The following is a 21,353-nucleotide window of genomic DNA, read 5'->3' on the forward strand; positions in this document are numbered from 1 at the left end:
TCTCAACCAACCCCTTTTATGCTAGGCTCAGCATGAGCCGGCCTCCTGCCTTGGCGTGATTTATCTCCCTCTGGGCATTACTGCCCTGAAGGTTCTCTGACTGCCTCTGACTTGCAGTGTTTTCAATAAGATAGCTATTCTCCCCAAAGCTCTTCACCTCCATTTGACAATATCTGGGGTTTTCTTCTGAGGTTGTTATTGTTATGGTCTGTGGTTTCTGTAGACAGAGGCCAGGAGTGCATGAACATCCAGCAACAGACAGGATAGCCCCGACATAAGGAACCGCTCAGCCCAACATTTCAGTGACGCCGAGGGTGAGAAATTTTATTCTAACATTCCCAGGTCTTCCAAACCTGAGACTTACTTTACTTGGTGACTTTTTCGTGCTTCCTCTGTTTCTGATGTGCTTATGGGAACAAGGTGTTATATTATTTATTCTAATATGACTCTGTGTACATTTCAGAATAATACAGGATAAACTTCATTCCTGGCTCTGCCTAATATGATCATAGGTTGCCCTTTTATTATCTACATAACAGGACAAAGAGTAACTCGTACCAATTGGGAGAATTGAATTTTGACTTTTGTATGTAGATTTCTCACCACTATGTCTAATACAGAGCTCAATAAATCTTATTTTGCCAGTTTATTGATTTCCTTAACAGGTTTGTGTGACACTTGAAAGCAATGGTTTTATCTTGTGATTATAAAGTTATGTTTCTTAAATCTTCTATCTGCAAAGCCAGATAAACCAGACCTGTTTCCTAGGGCTTTCTTAGTAATGGCAGAACATTAATAAATCTTACATCTCCAAAAAATGGGTTTCCAAAGTGTCAGAATATAGGGCCAGCATATTTCCTTTGAGGTAATAAGCTTCTTGTCTAGGATCAATGAGTGAATTCTTCAGTCTCTTCTGATACTTGATCTAGGAATGATCCATCTCTGACTGGCCCTATATGTCTGGGGTGAGACATTCTCCTCCTGTGTTAGGTGATGATGGTTGGTGGAGAAATGTTAAGAATAGAGGTGAAGCCAAGGATAATGCTGCTCGGAGACAGGATACAGCAGATACATGGTACAGCATGGGGGAGCAGAGCTGATATATGGTCTGAAGACCAGAGTAAGGGCTGATTATGGCCAGCCATCTGTCCTGTATGGTTGAATGAATGTCTTCATTCTCACAAGTAACTTGCTGAATTCCCAACTTGTGTCCAGAAATCAGAGCAGAGCAATGAGACAGGTAAAACTATCATATTTTAGCAATTTATCATATTTTATCATATCCATTACGTGTCACATCACTCTCAGGTAATTTTTCATTTAAAAAAAAAGTGAGTATTTTCAGACATGGGATTTGCTTAAATGCAGTTATGCTTAGGGAGCTACTAAGAATGATCCTTTGTCATTTTTAACACAGAGCTTCCAAGAACACTAGGAAACAAGGGAAATTCTTTCTGCCTGGAAGAAATGGTCCAGTGGGGTGCTAGTGACATGGGGAGGACTGAGGTGGTAGAATAAATAGACTTCAGCGGCAGCTACTTCTTTTCAGTTGTGAGAACCCACCACAGTGCTTCTCATCTGGAGGTCTTGATGTTTGTTCTCCCCATTCCTTTTCCCCACTGCCCTCTACAGATGACACCTGTGGTCTTAATATCTTAACTTAATTTTCTTCCCTAAAGGCCCCTTATCTCAGTTCCATGACCCAGGGAACTTGCTTTCCCAGAGGATTTCATATCAACACCCTCCAGTCTTCTCCCGAAGAGCACAGAGTTGCAATAAGGGAAAATTGCGTTCTCTTTCCCAGACTATAAGTTCCAGGTGGAGCAGTCCCAAGGCGTTCTTACTCGTTAGGTTGATACTTGTGCTCATTACAATACCTGGGCATGGTATTTGTTCCACAGTAAATATTTATGGAGGAGTTCATAGAACGGGTAATGAAAGTCAGAGCTTAGGGCTGGAGAGATGGCTCAGCCATTAAGAGCACTTGCTGCTCTTTAAAAGGACTCAGGTTTGGTTCTGAGCACCCACATGGTAGGGTACAAGCATCTATAACTCGAATTCCAGAGGCTGTGACTCCTTCCTCTGGACATCGCAGGCACTGTACACATTGGTGCATGCATGCATGTATGCATCATACATGCAAGCAAAGTACTCGCCATTTAAAATAAATAAATAGATAAATATTAATATATATTTTTACATTTTATATGTACTTTCAAGTTGAAGGTCCAAAACAAGCTCATTGTCATCCCTCCTCTCTCTCAGTTAATCACTTGCTGAGATATTGAGTAACTGTTTTACTCCGAGATATAATTCTAACTTCCATTATTTTATGCTCATATTTATGTTTTACCTTTGCTACAAGAAGACGTAAAAGTAGGAAATAGTTATTAACCACTTTGTATTGGTAGAGAAATTAGAGTTGAGAGAGGCTAAATGTTGGGTCCAGTTTACATGGAATACAAATCATGCCATTTTGATTTATTTGTGTTTACTTATAACACAAAGATGTTAAGCTAAATGATTCCTGATCTCTATTTAACTCATATTTTAAAAGAACAATTCAAAAAAATTAGTCGAGGATCAGTGAGATAGCACGGATAGGGATAGATAACAGAAACTGTTAAAAAGTGATTACTAATGAGGTAGGTGTGGGGACACAAGAAGTGAAAAGGAGCTTGGCAGAAAAAAGAAGTCCTGCAGACAAGGTGATGTATCTGATCTCATTCCAATTTATCTAATAAGTTAAATGACTCCAGCCAGGGTTAACAGCTGCCATAGCACTGGCTTTACAAGATGTGACAAAGACCAGGCAGGAGTCAATAGTTTGCCAAAAGCTAATGATACATTCTGAAAGTGGCATATCATTTAGTGTCTCACTCCCCTACCCCCAAAGCATATTTTTTCCCTTTCTCTTCTCTAGGACTTCTTGCTGTTTGACAGCGAAGCAAATGAGCTATGTCCGGTGAAGAATGAAAGCACAACCCAGAGCCTCACGTTGCTCACTGCCTCTGTTTAATCGTGCATGACTCCCTGAGTCATCACAGAAGACGTTGGGAGTGAAGTGAGAGGAGCGCAGACCTGCTTGGTCCCTTGATGGCTTCCATCTGGCTCTCAGGAGGTTTGTTCTCAGAGGTGCAGTGGTAATCAAGGACAGTCATGATACTGAGAGGCAAGAGGACGGTGAGTCCCCCAGATGATGGACAAGCAGGGCTTCTTTTTATTTCTACGTGTGGTTCTACAGGAAGTAAGGAATGTGAATGCTTAGACAGACCCAGTGGCTGATGCTGTGGATGGATTTCTTCCCAGCTCTGTCACTCAATCCTGTGACTTTAGCAAACTCACTCTCCTGGGTTTACTGCATCCCTCTCTATAACGACAAGATAATGGAGCAACATGAGGGCATGGAGGCTTAATTATTGTTTGCAGAGGACTTGCATATTTTTGGATGAATGATGCAATCAAGGTGCTGTGCAAAATATTATCATTTTACATGTCAGTTAGCAAGATGGCTTACACCTGCCATTGAATAGGAGGTGAGTCTTAATCAAGGCAGAGCGGTAAATATAAGGGCGAGGAGGAGGCTGGAGGAAGCCTATTCCAGAGCAATGACAGCTTCTCCATTTGATTGGCCACACTCCAAATCTCCTTTTGTTCTTAGCACTAGCTACTATGGACAACCAAAGATGGCCCCGAATTCTTTGACTCCCTTTCCATCAAAAGGTAAAGTTTGTTCCTATTCCTTTGAATATAAGCTTTAACTTGAAAAGGCATAAGACAAACATAGTCTTTAAGACAACTTGCAGCATTTCTTGGTCCATGGGAACCCTGGGACAACCATGTAAAACATCCAGATGCCCTACTCCAGTATCCAGGCATATGCAATTTATAAAGGAGAAAAGATGGGCCAGGCATGTGAATGAAGCTTTCTTGGCTCTTCAGACCTCTAGTGACTGCATTACCAGCATAGAGAGTTTGAGAATTACCCAGCCAAGTCTTGTTTGAATCTATGATTCACAAAACTACATGATAAGGGTAGTTACACATGAACTCACGTTGTTAGCATTTACTTCCTGTCCACTGTATTTCTTATTTATATTTTGCTTGAAAATTCAGTACACTTACTTTGAATTTGTACATGAGGAATTTAATTCCCAGATGGAACAAATAAGACAGACAGACAGTGCTTGGATTCAAACCTATGTCTTTTGTTTTGTTTTGTTTTTTATAATTTTTAATTTTTTTAATATTAATCACAGGTTATTTACTTTGTATCCCAGCTGTAGCCCCCTCCCTCATTCCCTCTCAATTCCACCCTCCCTCCCTCATCTCCTCCCTGCCCCTTTCTAAGTCCACTGATAGGGGAGGTCCTCCTCCCCTTCCATCTGACCCTAGCTTATCAGGTATCTTCAGCAAATATCTTCAGGACTGGCTGCAATGTCCTCCTCTGTGGCCTAGAAAGGCTGTTCCTCCCTCCCAGGGGGAGAGGGGGCAAGCCAGCCATTGAGTTCATGTCAGAAATAGTCCCTGTTCCCCTTACTAGGGAACCCACATGGATACTGAGCTACCATGGAGCTCAAACAGAGGAGTTTCCATGACAAGCACCCCTCTGCTTGCAGTCTTTCCAGAGAGCCCACCCTGGTGCAGGAGGGATTTCTTTCAATGCTCCATTCTTTTGTTCTAAGCACTGTCCAAATTCCATTCTTTTTTAAAGATTTCTTTATTTTTTATTTATTACAATTTATTCATTTCATATCCCCTCTTCAGGCCCCTCCCTTATCTCCTCCCAGTCCCATCCACCCTCTCATTTCTCCCTCTATGTCCTTTCCCTAGTCTCCTAATAGGGGAGGATCTCTCCCATTCTATCTGACCCTAACTTAAGCCAGTCCAGAAGGGTGTGTTTCCCTTCAGTGTTGACAAAGAAGGATTGGCTCTCAGGTCTTCAAGATGTGACCATTGATTGGAGAGCCCTCTGTGGCAGCCCCTCTGCTTTGTCTCACCGTATCTTTCCTTTATCTTATGAGGGAGATGTTCTCATCTGTCCTCATTTTGTAGATCAGGCTCCATATCACCTAGGTGGCTCATTTCCAGGCTCAGAGAGGACACTAGGGTCTTGTTCTGAAAGATTTCATGGAAAGAGTTATCCAAGATTTCTTTCTCATCACCTGTGCTGGAACTCTATGTGTTTAAGCTACTTATAGCAAGGGCTTAGCTTGTACAACTTCTGGAAAGACAGCTGCTAATGATGCCCAGGACAGTCATTGCTTCCCCTGCAGTTGAACTGGCCCTACTCTGAAGAAGGGCATCACTGAAAGGTAAGGGACTCTGCTCACCACCCCCTTTAAGCTTTACATTTTAGAAAACATAAAAAAGTGGTTGGTAAATGCCGGTCCTAGCTCACTGTGGATGAATTAATCTATTTACTCTTAATAAGTGAGTGCATTATTGTCAAACGATCTTGGAGCTAAAGGGACATTCAGATATTATTGGCTCAGCTCCTAAATTCAGACAAATGAGCCACTACTAATCCCTAATAGATACAGTAAGCCATATATAAGCTGCAACCCTCTCTTGCTTACTATGCTACAGCATCACGGTCTTTCTTTTCTTCCATAATCCAAGCTTGTTTTTGTGTGACAGCCTTTGCTCCTGTTGTACCTAAAAAGTGCTTTTCCTTTAGATCCTATGACACTTACATCTGTGAATCTGAAAGACCCCTGTAGAGCACTGACTGTATGCAAGGCCTGATCTAAGCTCTGTATACTAGTGCTAGCCATGTGCATCCTCAAACAAGTCTGTGAGAAAACCGAGGCATGCAGGGAAAAAAGGCACAATTAAGCCTAAGACCACAGATATTGAATTGATACCTTGCGTTCTGAGGTGCCATGCTGCCTTTTCTTCATGCCACTGTCTATTGAACACAGACATATGACTATCTGAACTTGCGTATTGTCATCTTTGATGTTGATTATTGCCTGTGGCTTCAATCTCCAGGCTTTATGCTTGTTAAGTACAGATACATGAGTGGATTTTTTTTTAACAACTACGTGTGTGTGTGTGTGTGTGTGTGTGTGTGTGTGTGTGTGTGCGCATTTGCTAAGTATATAGAGACTTATCAAATTAAGTAACTTTTTTGAGTGAAAGCTCTGGCTACAGCAGTCTTTTAGTCCAGTCTGATCCTTAGCTTATTTGCTGTTAATCTTCACCATTTGCCATTTTTGTTCTATTTAAAAGAGTAGCACATACATCTGAACAGGGAAGAGTATGGTTTTCTATCAAAAACAGATCTCCCTTTGGGTCTTGTTAGTCTCTACTAAAATCTCCTGGGGATGAGATCATAGGCAGGCCATTTAGACATTCAAAGTCTGTTTCCTTTCTTCCAAAATGAAGGCAAGTTACATTCCTTTGACAGGACTGGTGAACTCACAAGAATGGCAATGGCAGCATACACAGCAGATATCAATTGGTCTCACACATGTGCCAGGCACTGTGTAAGCCATTTTGTTTAGCAGTCCTTGGAGCTCTGTGTGCTAGATAGAGTCATCAACACACTTTTGCAGATTAGAAAAATCAGCACAGGGAAGCTGGGTATCTTGTCCAAGAAGAGTCATATTTCAAGCCCATGCAGATTAATTCCCAAACCTGAGCTGCTAAACACTATGAATGTGTCTGTAAAGCATGATGAAAAATGCCAGAGATTATCATTGTTATAAATTGCTGCATAATGTAGCATTGGCGATTGCTTCTAGGGGCTTAAATCTATATCTGAAAGAAGCCCTGTCTCTCGCCTGGTTCTTGGTTGAAGCTAGCATCTTGTAACAGATGTGCTGCACCCTAGCAGGGGGCTGACAAGATGATAGAATGTTGCTCTCAAGATGACAGGGTGGACAGAGACAAAGCAAAAGTTATTTTTTTTTAAATCCTGAAGGTTAAATCATTTGAAGGTTGCATGGTTTCCGTGTCTCCCCTTCACCCAAACATTAGCTGACATTTTAAAAGATGTCTATAATTGTGAAACTTCCATATTATAAATTGGCTTACAGATGGTGCTGTATATTTCATATCTTTTGAAAGAAGCTAAAGCAATATGTTGGCAGAATAAACATAGTTTTACTTCTACACGTAGAAATTGAGATTGATATTAAGATGTTTGTTTCCCATTGTGTACCAACGGTAGAAGTTAGAATCATTTTTACGGATTACAGTAATGCATGTTTCTATTGGAGTGAACAGCTGTAATTATTTTTAAAAGCACGGGTATTTTTAGCTTCTTTGCACAACAGTAGTTCTGCATACATTTTTAATGCTTCAGTCTTCAAGACTCATTGATGTTTCATGTTGGAAATCTGTAAGCCACTGTGCTGTGACATGGCTACTCGGTGACTACAGTATATCAGGATGGAGACATTGGGCAATGCACATCACAGATCAGGGGCAGAAGTCATGCAACTTTGGCCAAACTGAATGAGATATTTCAGAATTCAATTTTTTTTTTATAATTTATGATTTATAAATGTGGACCCATGATGAAAAATAAAAATGAACATTTGTATCATGTGTTAGAGTGTACACAGGTTCTTGGAGGTCATTGCCACCATCATGGATGTAAAAACTGTTGTACCAGGAAAAAATTTTGTAGAATGCCTACATTTATATAGTTAGAGACAAGAAGAGCAGAGATTTGAATTTCTATTCTCTGCTATAGAATTTTCTCTTATATCATTACTTTCAGATTTCTCTCATATATTTACTACTTTTCTAATTCATTGACAGAGAATAAAAGCAAAAGATTTGGATCTATAAATCTGGTGTTAGTATTAGAAAGCTGCCAAAAATGTAGATCATATCTTTCTAGAATCACACATTATATTCTTCCTATTCATTCATTTATCCACTGGCTGAGTTCTTTGTTTGCATTCATTTATCCATCTTCTGACTTGTACTCCACCCGTGTTCATCACTAACATGTGATAAAAATGGTTAAACGTGACTTTAAAAAGCCACCCTCATCAAAACAGCCTGTCATATAGCCAGAAATATAAAAGAACAGACCAGGACAGCTCCCAAACATGTCTGCATTGAGAGTATCAATGGATTTTCAACATCCACAGAGACAGGATGTTCTCCTTAACAATAATTTTAAAAAAAAGTTGTTGAGGAAACTGGGTGTATATATATGCAAAATAATGTAAAGGGGCCCTCATTTCACACCACAGAAAAGTCAACTCAGAATGGATGAAGGTTTAAATGTAAGACCCCCAAACTGTGTAATTCCTGGAAGAAACTATGGGATGAAATCTTTATGACATTGCTCTTGGCAATGACTTCTTAAATATTACATCAAAGGCATAGGTAACAATAACACAATGTGGCCAAACAAAATTTAAAAAAAATCTGTGTAGCCAAGAAAACAACAGCATGGAAAGACAACCTATGAGATGAAAGCACAAGCCAGCTGTTACTGCAGAAGGTACTGGGTATAAAGGAGAGAATGTGCTCTCTTCCTCCTTCACTGGATGGTTTTCATATGCCCCCTGGAGAGGTTTATTTTTAGAGGTACTGTGAAAAGCAAGGACAGTCATGATACTGAGTTACATGAGGAGCCTGAGTCCTCAGGACAATGGGCAAGTGGGGCTTCTTTGTATCACTAGGTACGGTGATACAGGCAGTAAGGAATGCCAATGCCTATAGTATGGGTGAAAATATTTCTATTTGCAAATTATGTATCTAGTAATCCATTCATTTCTAAAATGTAAATGTAAAATCTACATTTGTAAAATCTACAACTCAATATTAAAATATAACTGCTCCATTTGAAAATAGACTAAAGATTTGAATAGATATATAAAAGACCATCAAAAAGATATATAAAAGGTATATGAAAATATTGAGTGTCTCTTAGAGTCAAGGGAATGCAAATAAGTGATACAATGAAATGCCCTTTTATATCTGTGAATGTAGCTTCTACAATCTATTAATCTGTCTGTCTATCTATCTATCTAACTATTTATTGTCTTTCACCTCTATATCAATATCACCTATCTATCATCATATCTATCTATCTTCCATTCACCTATCTCTATATGATCTATCAGTCTGTCTGTCTGTCTTTCATCTTTTCAGAAATGTTAGCACACTAATGTTTATTGTGGTATTATAATAAGGTATACAAGCAAATTAAATTTATTCTAAAGACGACTAGATTCTTTTAAAGTATAAGGAATAGAAATCTTCAATATGAAATAGTATGGATGAATCTTGATTGTGGTATGGTAAATGACATTAGCTAGTCACAGAAAGGCAAATTTTCCAGAAATGAAGAAAAAGCCTTAGACTGAAAAAAAAATAGAATGTTAATTACTAGAGAGAAGGCAGGATAGGAAGTTATTGAACAATAAGCATAATGCTACAGGCAAGAAAGATGAATAAGCCTCAAAGATTTGCTCTGAACACCAAATCATAGTCACCAATAACAGATTGCATTTTTATTTTTTTATTAATTACATTTTATTCACTTTGTATCCCAGCTGTAGCTCCTTCCCTCATCCCCTCCCAAGCCCACCCTCTCTCCTTCATCTCCTTCCATGACCCTCCCCAGGTCTACTGACAGTGGAAGTCCTCCTTCCCCTTCCCTCTGACTGTAACCTATCAGGTCTCATCAGAACTGGCTGCACTGTCTTTCTCTGTGGCCTGGTAAGGCTGTTCCCTCCTTAGGGGGAGGTGATCAAAGATCCAGACCCTGAGTTCTTGTCAGAGACAGTCCAAGTTTCCATTACTAGGGAACCCACTTGGAGATTGTGCTGTTGTGCTGGGGTTCTAGGTTATCTTGATGAATGGTCCTTGGTTGGAGTATCAGTCTCAGAAAAGACCCCTATGCCCAGATTGTTTGGTTCCCTTGCTCTCCTCGTGGAACTCCTGTCCCCTCCAGGTCTTTCTATCTCCCCTTTCTTTCATAAGATTCCCTGCAAGATGGCTCAGCTGTTAAAGTCTAGGCTCATAACCAAAAATATAATAGATTGCATTCTTAAAATGGTCATCATAGGTTTCATGCTATATTATTACTATAATAAATTACAGTGGAGAGGGAGCCCACCCCTTATACTATTAATGACATTCTACTATACTTGCAGACAGGAGCCTAGCATAATCATCATCAGAGAGGCCTCACCCCAGCAACTCTTGGAAACAGATGCACAGAGACCCACAGCCAAACATTAGGCAGAGCTTTGGGAATCTTGCTAAAGAGGGGAGGAAGGATTGTAGGAACTAGAGGGATCAAGGACACCACAAGAAAACATACAATACCAACTACCCTTAATTCACAGAGACTGAACTTTGTCAACCATAGCACACCACCTAGGATCCGCACATAAGTAACAATTGTGTAGCTTGGTCTCTCAGAAGGAGCAGGGGTTGCCTCTGACGCTGTTGCCTGCCTTTGAGACCCTTTTACCCTTCTGGACTGCTTCTGTTAACCTCAATAGGAGAAGATGTGGTAATCTTACTGCAACTTGATATGCCAAGGATGGTTCATAGCCATGAGAGACCTCCCCTTTTCTGAAGAGAAAGGAAGGAGGAGCAGATAGGGGCAGAAGGGCAGGTGTGGGGGTATAGGGAGAAGAGGTAAAAATGTAAAGTTAATTAATTGATCAATTAATTATTAATATACTAAAAAAAACCCAACCAGGTTCAATGAACCATAGAAGACGAGCCACTAAGCAGCAACTTCCCATGGTTTCTGTGTCAGTCCTACCTTGAGTTTCTACTCTTGAGTTTCTGACTTCTTTGCGTGATGGACTATAAGCTTTAAGATGAAATCAATCTTTTCATCCCCAAGTTAATTTTGGTAGTGTTTTATCAGAGCTATAGAAAGCCAACTAGGACACTAATGAAAATAAAATAATGTGAAATAAAATAAAAATAGAAACTTCCTTAAAAATAAATTCCAGTGAAATGTAGAGAGTTAATATGTTCTATACAAGTTAATAAAGACATGATAATTTTGGCGATGAAGCCAAACTGTTAATATCCAATGTTGAGCAGTGTATGCATTGTGAAGGGAGATTGGACCAGGGTCGTGAGACAAAAACAATGCCAGTAACTGGTCATGTTGGTGCATGCCTTTAATCCCAGCATTCAGGGAGGCAGAGGTAGGCAGGTCACTGTGAGTTCAAGGCCAGCCTGGTCTACAAAGCAAGTCCAGGATATCCATGGATACACAGAGAAACCCCGTATCAAACAAAACCCCCACCAGAAAATTAAAAAAAAAGAAAAATTCAACAACAACAAAAACCAAGAAGGAATCTCAGAGTTGTTTTGATTTGCATTTCCCTGATGACTAAAGACATTGAGCATTTCTTTAAGTGCTTCTTAGCCATTTGAAATTCCTGTGTTGAGCATTCTGTTTAGCTCTGTACCACATTTTGAATTGGATTATTTTGTTCATCTGTGCTTAATTTCTTGAGTTCTTTATATATTTTTGATATTAGCCCTTTTTCAAATGTAGGATTGGTGAAGATCTTTTTTATACCTAATGGATAAGATCAAAAACTCAAGTGACAGCACATGCTTGTAAGGATGTGGAGAAAGGGGAACACTCCTCCATTGCTGGTGGGGCTTCAAACTTGTATAACCACTTTGGAAATCAATCTGGTGCTTTCTCCGAAAATTGGGAATACTCTACCTCAAGACCCAGCTATACCTCTCCTGGGCATATACCCCAAAGCATACAATACAGAATAAGCATACTATGAGATAAGTAACAAGGAGGACCTAAGGGAAGATTCTTAAATCTCAATTGGAAGGGGAAATAGAATAGACAGTGGAAGTGGCTGAAGTGAGGGAACAAGACAGGAGCCTAGCATTGCTGTCCTCTTGAGAGGCTCTACCCAGCAGCTGATTGAAACAGATACTGACACTCACAACCAAACATTGAGTGATGTATTCGGAGTCTTGTGAAAAAGTGGGATGAAGGGTAGAAAGACCTTGTGGTGCTAGGATCTCCACAAGAAGGACAACAGAGCCAACTAGCTAGGGCCAAGAGGGGCTTGCAGAGACTGAAACACCAACCAAGGACTATGTACAGACTGGATCTAGGCACCCCCAACACACATGTAGCAGATGGCCAGCTCAGGCTTCATATGGATTCTCTAGAAAGGGGTCCAAGGGCTGTCTCTGACATGGACTCTGTTACCTGCTTTCTGATGGCTTCTTTGTACCTCCCCAGGCCACAGGGGAAGAGGAGGAACTCAGTTCTGATGCAATTTACTGAATTGGGGTATGTGTGTGGGGGCTCCCCTTATCTAAGAAATAGGAGATGGGAGATGGGGGAATAGGGAGGGAAGGTGGAAGAGGAGGGAGTAGGCTAGGATCGGGATATAAAATTAATTTTTTTAAAAAAGTGACAACACTGCCACTGACCAGCCTATTTGAAGGATGGGAAGAGGAGCAATTATTATATGAAGAAAGGGACATGTGGTCAAAATCATTACCTTTCCTAGTAGAAAATCAATCACTAAGCGACAGCTGAGATGAGAAATTATTTAAAAAAAAAAACAGTAGGGTAAACATGTCTTTTAAAAACATGAAAAGTAAATAAGAGAAAACCCATGTAAGAGACTGAAAAGTGACTACTTGATGGCAGCTGGAATTGTGAAATTGGGGTGTGAGTGATGGCTATGTAAGAGACAGCTATTTTTTTGTTCCATGCATGTAAGTTCTATTGTTTATAAAACTTATTTAATTTATGTAACTTATTTATATAATTTATATAATATAGAAGTTTTTTTAACTTACTTAAAACATATACATGCAAAATGACTTTGATAAAAATCTAAAATTTTACACAAAGTATAGATTAAAAACATGGAGTGAGAACTGTCTTTGCCATCATACTGGATTATTCCAGGCAAAATTTCCCAGCATCCTTCTCCCCTTCATTCGTCTTCTGATGTACCCAGGGGGAAGATGGTGAAAAAGACACTTTCAAGATCAAAAGTTCTGAATTTAGCTTCTTCCTTTTGTTTCTAGAACTCAGGAAACTTTTTATTCACTGTTTGATTTTCTTTTTCCAACAAAATCTTTCAGTTATGGGTAAAAACCAATGATCACGATCGTAAGAATAGAAGTGCTGATATTATTCAATGCAATGGTTATATGCAGGTAACCCTTGGAAATAAAATAAAAGAGGAATCAGCAATTCAACATGATATGTGTGTAAGACAGACAGGATGTAAGGTCTCCATGTCAGAGAGACATAGCCAAGCATTTTCTCTTGGTCACCTCAGTTAACCCTTACAGTTTGTCCACAACCCTTTGCCTAGATGAAAGTCGCCTAATGATGTTATGTCTCCTCCCTTATCCTTCAAAGTGCTGTAGAGCCTCTCAGCTCCCCTAGGAGGAGGAACTAAAAGAGGCCATCTCCCTTAATCTAAATCCATCTCACTAACTGATTTGATTCTAACAGCAGTGAGAACAAACACAGGTCAGACATTCGTTTCCCCATTGTGTAGATGAGAGAAATCAAGCTTATCTAAGTGGAATGATTTGCAGACAGCCCAGAGGTGAGGAAGTGCACACTGGCAGAAAGAGCACAAATCTTTCAACTCTGAGCCCAAGGGTTGTTTTTCAGTTAAAGAGAGATGGTTTTATGCGTGCAAACATCTACTGTCTACTCAGACCATGGGACAGCTGGAGAAGGGAAGATGTGGAGATGATTCATAGCCGTCTGTTCTTCCTAGAAGCGAGGCTAAGAAGATCCATGTCTATTTAACTTCCCTTGATGTAGTTCAGAAAATGAAAAAAGCATACATATGTGTATTCATACACGCATATATGATCTCCGTTGAATGGTGTTTCATTTTTACATAATTGGAAGCTGGAATTATTTTAATCAATGTGGGCTCAATTCTTGTAATTCATACCCCTATATATCCAAATGTCATTTTTTTCTTCTATCAGGTACCTGAGAACAAGAGACACATGTAGAATAAACTTGCTCTCTGGGTCTGTTGTGTGTAGCTGGAGATGAGGGAGCTTTGCAGGGGAGCTCTTAAATTCCAGAACAAGACTATAATTAGCTGTAATAGGACCCAGAGTAACTTCACGGCCATAATTCTCAGCAGGAAAACAATTATATTGCAGCCGTATAACTAGACAGACATGCTGTAAATACAAAACATTCTCTGGAAATATATGCTCTGTATTTCTAAATACATGGAAAGTTAAGTCAGACACTTCTTAGCTAATTGTAATTCAATGCAGCATTACAGCCTCTCTTTTTCCTCAACATTTCCTTTCCCAGCTCAGTGACAGGGTTTTCTTCCTAACATACATGTGTAAGTAAGGCATATCTCATTCAAACACTACAAGAGAGGAAACACAATGACCCTCAAAGCTGACACATTTTGGGAAGGTTGCCTGACATGACTGCAGCCCTGGCTTAGAACCTAGGAGGCTAGACCCTTTTCCTGCTCCTGTGTCTAACGAGCCCAGTCATATTATGCTGACGCCATGAAATGGCAGCACAGGCACAAATTCTGACAGGGATGTGACAAATGCCTTCAGTGTAACCTGTGTAGTATTTATGTGATTAAAAAATGAGCCAGTATTTAAAAGATCAACGGATTTCACAAAAGTATCAAGACTTCTAGCTTCTACTAATATAGATATACAATACATAACATATATGTTATACAACACATATATAAATAATACACAATATATTATACAACATACTATAGATTTCCAGTAGATCCACAGTTCCCAACAGCACCGCTGGGCAGATGCTTGCAGCTAGAGAGCAAAGCATATTGATAATCTGCAGCTTGCCACAGAGCTTTCTGTTTATTTGGGTTGTCTGGTTTGTGATTGGTTTTCTCGCTTATAAACCAAAGACTCCAGGATGAATGTTGCAATTTAGATTTCGTAAGTGTCCACTAGGTTTTTTTCTTCCTAAATCTACGCCTTTATAGCAACACCGACTATAGACTGGTTTAAAATAGACTAAAAAGCATGAAGACAACTATAAAGAACTAAATCACACTTTTTTTTAAACCATTCAGTTTGTGTTCTCATGATGCCCATAGTCAATTTCGCCCCCTCCCCAGGAGAAAACTAATAATAAATCCCAAATATCTGTAAAAACTGCAGTGGTACTCTGCCTGAGAATGCATACTACACAGAATGGCTACTTCTTTCCCCATGAGTCTGTTTAAGCACTCTGAAATCTGTGGGTTTACCGGGGGTTAAGTCAGAACCCTGACATCATTTAGAATGTTTTATTTTCCTATGACCTCTCTAGCTCCCATGGAACAGGAGATTCACAGCTCTCCTAGTGTTTCTTCCCAGATTATACTTCCCAGAGACTGTAGGCAAAGAGCTCCAGAGGTTCCCAGGAGAAAGAGAGCAGACACCTGAATCCATGTGTGCCAGGTTCTATTCCCACTACCAAAACTGGATCCCTGGCCCCATTCATAGCTTCACATCCAGAAAATGGCCAACAAGAAAATAGAAATGGAATGTTTCTTAGACTAAAAGCTACTTTCCACCGTGGAGTGACTGGCCTTCAGAATGGGTGGGGTTATGGACTTTTTTGGACTGTAAATACTGCACGAATAACTTTGGATAAGTTAACAAGATAGTTTTAATATATAGGGTTTTTGAATTTTAAAAAATTGTTCTCTTATTCCAGGGTTAGGAGAAAACCCATTACTTCCTAGTTAAAATAATAAATCTCACATTCTTTGAGTGTTTGTTTGTTAATTTATTTATTTACTTATTATTTTGGTGGAGGAAGTAGACAATATTATTTTGTTATTCACTTATAATCCCAGTTCTTTTGTTTACCTTCTATAATGATATCTTTGAGACAGAATATTGAGGCTGGGCTCGAATGTTCTATGTATGCCTTGCAGTCAAAATCCTCTTGCCTCAGTACCTACCCTGAGTGCATTCATGGCAGTCCAAAAGGTGTTTTAATGCATTGCAATGGTTATTTCCCCTTCAGTTTTCATACGACAGCTTAGTCTCTTTGTGGTAGCATATTAGACACAGAATTTATGGCAAATGACCAGTGCAGGAGAGCTGCACTCTTGTGATGATGGAAGGACTCACAAGACCTATTCAGCTCTTCTGACTTTCATTTCTGTCAGATCACACACAGCCACCACCCCTCTAAAGGATACCCCGTTCATGATAACGTCAAGAAAACAGGTACTAAACATACCTATTGGCGCTGTTGAATTAGACATTATAATTTCCAGAACCCTGAGAAACGAGCTTGCTTTTAATATATTATACAGTCTTAAGCATTTTGATATAGCCACAAAAATGGACCGAGACAAATCCCCTAGTAGACAGGGTAGGCTCCAGTACCGTGTTGTGAAATAGGACATTTTAATATTTTATCATCATCTAAATTCTCTATTGTGGACTCTTATATTTTCATCCTAAAATATTATTTTAGTGTTTAATATATTAGATATATAAAGTTTAGGTCAAACTATTTTTCAGGCATCTATTAAGATGAGTCACATGATGATTATCTTTTAATTGTTTAATATAATTGATTAAATTAATCTACTTCTAGTGTTAGGTTAATTTTGAATTCCTGGCTTTTTAATTAAAGTGGCTGCTTAGTTCATTTATAATTGGGCTTTATTTCTAAAAGAGCTATTTGAGGCTGGTTACATATATTTCTTGCTGAATTTCATCCCACTTTGTGTATCTTTCAGTTTTAATATTTCCTAGTTAATATTAATAATTTCTATTATGATTTTTTAAGTGCTATCAACTTTTCTAAGGTCCCTTTTAATGTTTCAAATGTGTATTGTTTTTAAATTCTGTTCTTAGAGTGCTTGGAATTATAATGTGCTTGAATTTGAGTCAGAATTTTAAGTAGCAAAATAATCTCTCTGACTGAACCAACAACCAGGAAGCCTACATGGGACAGACCTAAGCCCTCTGCATATGTGCTTCATATATGGGTAGCATATTTTGGGGACTCCTAACAGTGGGAGCAGGGTTATCTCCAAGTGTTATCTCTCTTTTTCTGGCTTTTGGGACCCTTTTCCTCATACTGGGTTGCTTCATCCAGACTTAATACAAGGGGATGTACCTTGTCTTACCTCTACTTAGTTTGCCCTCTTTGTTGATATCTATGAGAGGCCTGTGCTTTTTTCAAGGGAAATAGAGAGGGAGGGAATGCTAAGGTACAGAGGGAAGATATGTGCTGGAGACTGAAAGAAGAGAAGGGACAGGAGATGGCAGTTGGGATATATATATATATATATATACATATATATACATACATACATATATATGTTAATCTCTCTGAGGCTTGTTGAGGGTTTTAATTATTATTTACATATTTTCTCTCATGATGTATTCTTGATCATTAATTGTAGAGAAAATCTCTTCTTGCTATAAGAAGTGTGACAACCTCTTTCATAATTCTAACCCACTTTGCTTAATACGTTGCCAAGCAGTTAATTATATTCATATTAATTTATAACTATTATGTCTGTTTAGTGAGTTGAACCATTTATCAATAGTGTTTCCTGTTTAATTTTTGTTTTTAACTGATACTTAAAATTATATATATATGAATCACTGTATTTGACACACACACTTATATAACTATGTAACATTCAGATTAAGGTTTACATATCTAACCCTCATGCTTTTATTACTGCTTTATTTTAAAAACTTTAAAAATCTTTTCTTTTAGGTCAGTAGTGATTTTATCTGTATTTATACTTTTATGAAGAAGTTGAACTTACTGGTAATGTGTCTCAGTTTATTTATTTTCTTATATACTTCTCATTCTTTCACTTTTTATATTTAAATACTTTTATTATTAAAGGTAACTCATATCACAAGAAGCATGACCCTACAGCTGGGATAACCCTTCCGAGTGTTCCCAACAGGGGAAAGGGTACTTGATCCCATCATCCTGCATCTATAGGGATGTCCTCAAGAAAATCATGTACCCAGGCTTGACTGGTTAAGCTTGATTCCCAACTGGATCAATCAGCTTGAGAGGGGTTGACTGATAGGGAGCACATGTAAGTGTGTCTGTGAGAGAATCTTCAGAAAGGATTAAACAAGGGGCGGGGAGGGGAGTATATTGTCTCTGAACTTGAGCAGTGCCAGACTTGGGGAAGGTTACTATGCCAATTTTGAATGGTTTGGCACTCATAAAAAGGTCCAAGGTTGAAGGGAATAATATATTGTCCTCTCATTTGTGTGAGACCGCAGAATGATGTGATGCTGAGGAAGCAGGTAGCAATCCTCACTAGACACCAGCCCTAATGTTTTCAACTTTCAGACATTTTATGCTTCTTATAAATTACCGAGTCTCAGATACTTTCTCACAGCTGCACAAACAGACTGAGACAAGATGTATTTTCCATCTTCAGCATGTCATCTCCACAATGCTCCCTCAGGCATGCCTTCCGAGAGCCAGTCTGCTATTCTAGCAGGCCATTAACTTCACAAAATATTGATGTGACAAGAACATGGTCATGAGCCTGCTGCTTCACTCCTATGTTCTGAGGCAGTTATGATGAGTCCTCTGTTGGTGGGCCAAATGTTCTATTAGTCTTTCCATAGTGCTTTGAGTTGAGGCCTTTTGGAAAGGAAAATAAAAAAAAAAAAAAAGCAAGTCTACCCCAGAACAATCTTTCATTTTACCTCAAGATGGATATCTGCCTGGAACCCTGAATTCTGCACAGTCACTTTCCTACCAAGGAATTGCTCATCTCTTCAATGATGGTTCAAAGGAAAGTTGAGTGTGTTCTCTTGCTGAGAAGCTATACGTTTGGAATTAATGGTAACTTTCCCATGTCGTGGTTTCTGTTACTGAACTCATGTTTAATATTTATCCAAATCACCATAGAAACTCTATTTATGGTTACATTTTGCCACAACAGTGTAGGCAGGTGGTATGAAGCTGGGTGAGGTCAACTTGCAAAGTCATAGTATTTAGTTGATATTATCTCTTTAGCTGTTGATTTTCTCATTTTGGGTACTGACATGTGAACCAAAAACCTTTTCTATGTGGTCTTATTCCAACATCTAATCCACCTCTCTCTTGTTCAGGCCTTCCTGTACCCAACTTTCTAATATTTAACTTTTCAGGATGCTTCTCTCTCAGAGTAGATGACCATTTGAGACATACAAATTTAGAATTTTTTTGTCAATTTGAGACAAGATAGAATGATCTGGGAAGAGGAATCCTCAAGTTAGAAACTGCCTCCGTCAGACTGACCTGTAAGCAAGTTTAGGGGATTTTTCTTAATTGATGACTGATGTGGGAGGACTCAGCTCACTGTGGACAGTGCCACCCCTAGACCGGCAGTACCAGGTGTACAGAAAGCAGGTTAAGCAATCCAGGGAGAACAAGCAAGTCAGCAGCACTCTTTCATGACTGTTGCTTGAGCTCCTGCCTCCAGTTCCTGTTTTAAATGTCTTCCCTGACTTCCTTTATTGGTGGACTGTATTATGGAAGGGTGATACACATAAGCACTTTTCTCTTCAAGTTGATTTTAGTCAGTGTTTTATCATTGTAACAGAGACGCTAACTAAATAGTGGACTCTAGACGTTCTGTAATTAAATTTTCTGTCTGTACTGTGTTCCAGTAGCATGACAGGAGCTTTCACGGGGTTACCTAGTTCTCTCCTGCAAATGGCATGGCCTTTTTCTGTGGCTCTAATGTTGACAATGTAATTTCTCATTGGGATTTTTCATAACCCTGTGCAGTGTCTCCGCAGTCCAAATATGCTTTTTTTTTTTTTTTAAAAAAAATGTCAGCACTGTTGGGAAATAAGTCCAATGCATCAAGGATGTTTGTACCACATCTTGGACTTACTCTTTATGAGCTGTGACCTCACAGAAAGCAGCCTTCCATGTCACTTGATAAAGAGTTTGAAGCAATGTGTAAGCTTACTCTTATCACTTTATTACCTCTGAATATTAGCCCACCCTTCATCACCTTACTTATCTTATTGGAACTGCATTGTGTGTGTATATTTTTCTTTTTTCCATTTCATATTCAATAATATTTTGCTGGTAAAGGAGCTATGGGAGATTTTCTTTATTGCTCAAATGTGCTTCTTCTTCTGGTGGTCCTTATCTGATAGGCAGGATGTCTGGGATACTTCTTAATTTCAGTGGAATACTTCTTAATTTCAGTGGGGTAAAAATAAATGGAGCAGTCTCTGAAGGGACCCCAGGGCCCAGCTTATTTTCACTTTGTTGGTCTCCTTTTGGAGCTCCTGTCCCCTCCAGGTCTTTCTATCTCCCCCTTCTTTTTTAAAATTGTATGCATTTTGTCCAAAGTTTGCCTAAGGATCTCAGCCTCTGCTTCAATAGATGGGTCAGTAGACCCATAGACTCAGTCTGTAAGTGGGCACCCTAGTAAGTGGATCAGGGGCTTTCTCAGTGACAGGCTCTCTGAGTACCTCCCCCTGAGGGGTGCAGCCTTGCAAGGCCACAGAGAAAGACAATGCAGCCAGTCCTCATGAGATCTGATAGGCTAGGGTTGCATAGAAGGGGAGGAGGACCTCTCCTATCAGTGGACTAGAGGAGAGGCATGGGGGGGGAGGGAGTAGGAGTTGGATGGGATGAGTGAGTGGGCCACAGCCTGGGTACAAAGTGAATAAATTGTAATAAATGATAATAATTAAAAATAAAAAATAACTGGAGCAGTGGAGGCCAATGGAAACATTTAATTCCTAAAGATCGTAGTGCTACCTTGGCATCGTGAAATCCAACAGGACATGTTGGTAGTAAGAATGCAGTAGCCCACAGAGACATCTGGCAAGGATTGTTTTACCCTTAGCAACACAATTTATGGACAACCTATTTGAATGTTGCTTAACCTACATAATAACAACAGAACTCCACTTCATGTTTGCTTAGCAGAAAGTATGGCTTGTGCCACCACTCTGGTAAGTTATAGCCTTATTTCCACATAGAGGCCAATCTACAGTCCATTGTTCCTTGACTAAAAAGGAGTGTGGGTCTTCCTGAAGAAGGATCCTGTAAGAAGCCTTTTTAGAGGGACCTATGGGCAACTTAGAGTAATGGTATTGTGGATGGAAAGAAATAAAATACCTGTCAGGGACTAACATACACTCACTTTGAATTGATGCTAATTCCTAGTGACATTAGGTAAGGGGCTGATAGCAATCATGATCTTATTTCAGATCTCAATCATAAAAGATGGAGTCCATGCCTAAGCTTACTTCATGGTCTCTGCACCTCCTGAATGTGTGATTTAAAAAGGTATATTGGACAGAGCATCTTCATGCCATTTTGATATATTGAATGAGAGCCTTTGGGGTAGGAA

The sequence above is a fragment of the Meriones unguiculatus genome, chromosome 11 (genome assembly GCF_030254825.1).
Source record: "Meriones unguiculatus strain TT.TT164.6M chromosome 11, Bangor_MerUng_6.1, whole genome shotgun sequence".
NCBI classification, from domain to species: Eukaryota; Metazoa; Chordata; class Mammalia; order Rodentia; family Muridae; genus Meriones; species Meriones unguiculatus.